This window comes from Chiloscyllium plagiosum, unplaced genomic scaffold (genome assembly GCF_037043375.1).
Source record: "Chiloscyllium plagiosum isolate Xiang-an unplaced genomic scaffold, Cpla_swu_hap1 HiC_scaffold_42, whole genome shotgun sequence".
Classification (NCBI taxonomy): Eukaryota; Metazoa; Chordata; class Chondrichthyes; order Orectolobiformes; family Hemiscylliidae; genus Chiloscyllium; species Chiloscyllium plagiosum.
The window spans coordinates 57,272,460-57,275,251 of record NW_028270180.1 but is presented as its reverse complement, the minus strand read 5'-3'; the positions used below and the strand labels follow the sequence as shown (position 1 = coordinate 57,275,251).

General features: G+C 41.8%; 1 non-coding gene across 1 annotated transcript; it reads right to left on the bottom strand.

Annotated features, from left to right (window-relative positions):
- Positions 1-1,306: 1,306 nt before the first annotated feature.
- On the bottom strand, positions 1,307-1,380 carry trnat-cgu (transfer RNA threonine (anticodon CGU)). Its single transcript has one exon. It is a non-coding gene; the product is annotated as a tRNA-Thr (tRNA).
- Between the last annotated feature and the right edge of the window lie 1,412 nt (positions 1,381-2,792).

Genomic DNA, 2,792 nt, shown 5'->3' with positions numbered 1-2,792 from the left:
GTGCATTTGGCAGGTCGCGAAAACGTGAATTCCCAATGCATTGTTTAGACTCGAATACGATACGGAGACTTTCGGTCTTGGGTCTGCCACGGCCTAAATTTGAAAGTGGGTTTGCATATGCATAGTCGTTGTAGTGTATATTTGTGTCTGAGAGTGTAACCAGTTTTATTTTCTGATGGGTTTTAAAAATGAAGCGATCAACAGGAAGTTGATTTTCATTTTACTTTGATAATGTAAATCTGAACCAAAAATATGAATTGTTGGAGAAACTCAGCAGACTCCTCAGCATCTGTAGAGAGAAACTGAGTTAAAGTTTTAGATCGACAGAAACACGTTACTTATACATTTCTACATTATAATGCTGGGAAAATTATCAGTCTTATCTTTTGAATCAGGATTTTTATCAAAATATCTCAATGACAGACAACTGTCACCTTTACAAATTCAGAAGGACTTTATTGACTGTAATGCTGTTTCTGTTACTCTCAGTTGGTGAAAGGCTGTGCTTAAATGCTTGCCTTCTTTCGTTTCTTTTCTCTCAGTTTGCAGCAATGTCGAATAGAGAATTGGTCATTTCAGTGTCTAACTCAGCATGTGTCTCCATATGTCTCTCTTTGTCTCTGTGCATGCACCTCACCCTCTTCCTGTTACACCTTCTCCAACACTTTGCCTGTCCATACAGCTCTTTACCTATTTCGGCTCTATGAAAAGTCTGACATTTCGAGACAATTTGAGTGTGCAGCTACTGAGAGGCTTTTTGCCCACTGACTGGAGTGCTTTGAACTGGGCTCACATTCTCCGGATAATGTGTCTGTCACTTCAAACCAGGCAAGGCGACACTTCTTCCTCAAACAATTATGACTGTTTTGATTTCAAAATAGAATTCCTAATCCACAAGAAAAAAATGCAATTACACTACAAATAAAGAAGCACATTGATGTATATATTGTTGGTTTAAATGTATGAACGGTGGCATCAGAGAATGAGAGTGATCAGTTGGTGGTATCTCTGCCATTACCACAAAATTCCCCGGCAAATCTGCAGCGACCCCTGCCTCATTTCGTTATTCCGACCTAACTGGGAATGAAGGAGGGGCAATAAAAGAGGAGGAGAAGCAGAAGTGCTTGTGGAATAATGGAAAGAAACCACAGACATAAGTAATAGTTCGGAATGTAAGAAAAACATGGCATTTACTGTTGGAACTTAACCCGGATCACCAAATCATAACAGGGTGAAAGTCCAATAAGGCGCTTAGTTATTTTTGCGAAGACTTGAAACACCAAGCCCAAGTATGAACGCAACTAGTAGGCACCGCTGGGAGTTGAACCCAGGATTTCTTGTTTACTAGACAAGCGCTTTAACCAACTAAGCCACAGCGCCCCAGCAATCCGGCCCTCACTCATCCATATGTGGAGTTGCTTAACCACTTCCTCACAGTCCTTGGACATGTGTTTTCGGATTAATGTTGCTCACAGAGAATTGTATTCAGTCCTCGAATTTTCAAATACAAACAGTTTATAGCTGAAAATTCTCCACTGAAAAGGTAAAGAAAAACATAATCTCTTCTTGCATTCATTTAAAACTGGTATTTTCACCTGGTTAAAGTGACAGGAGAAAGAGGATGTGCTCATTCTATCGGCGCCCATGAACCACGTTAATACACACAGAGGGGACATCACATCAAGAGGAACAAGGTCATTGCGGTTAATTGACTAGCTGTAATGTGTAAGTAAGTATAAACATTGGGCAGTAAAAGCTGACCCAATGACACCGACATTGAGTTTTGCACCATCAGTTCCTCGCTGACTTCCTGCCTTATGCCTCCCAGGCATCATTGTCTATCACTTTATTTCACTGTCTTCGTCCACGTCTCAACTTATTTCAAACGATTGCAGATGTCTGATAGGAACCTTTAAATTTTCGAAACGGATTCCTGGAGTATAGTCGTCACTCAATGAGAAAGGATTCACTGCATATCCAGAATTACCATAGTGATGGAGGGGATGAATTACTTTCATGAAGCTTTCAACGCCTCAGCACAGACATGCAGCCATGATACCGCTCGTGGAGTATTTCCAGGATTTACACTCAGCGACACTGAAGGATCAGCGAGATACATCCACCTCAGAAAGGTGATATGATTGGAGGGGGATTAGTGGTGGTCGTCTCCCGTGTATCTGCTGCCTTTGTCGTTATATACGGATGGAAACAATTACTGACCGATTCTGGCAGGATCTGGGTGTGTGCTCTGCATGCAAGCAAAATTTGTTTTCATTCTAATAATTCACAAAAAGAGAAATGAATCTTCATTACCTGAGTGGGAATTATATTCAGGTCTGTGCGATGCAAACTCGGACTCCTGAACAGGGACCTCCTGGGATGCTGACTGTAAAATAAAAACCTGACTTGTAGACACTCTTTTGTCTGTCGTTGACTGCATAACAAACTTCAGCTGCAAAGTCGCTCACTCCAATTTTCGAAAAAGTTCATATTATCGCACTGGATTTCAATATGAAGAAAGAGGAGCTGTGATAATCTGATGTTGTTCAGCAGATGTACTGCAGGAAGGCACAAAACAGGCTGGTGGTCACAGGGCCTCATTTTGACGCGCTGGTCTCCGGTGAGCGGGCAGCACCAATAAGGGTGTCGTGATAATTGTCTGATTCCAGATCCCGGGCTCGAAATGACGAGAGTTTTCTGACTGAACTTGTTTAGGGTCTTGAAAGGAAGAGGCCATGACTCAGATTATGAAAGTACATTTCACTGGAGTGGATCATGTAAACGCGTAGTGA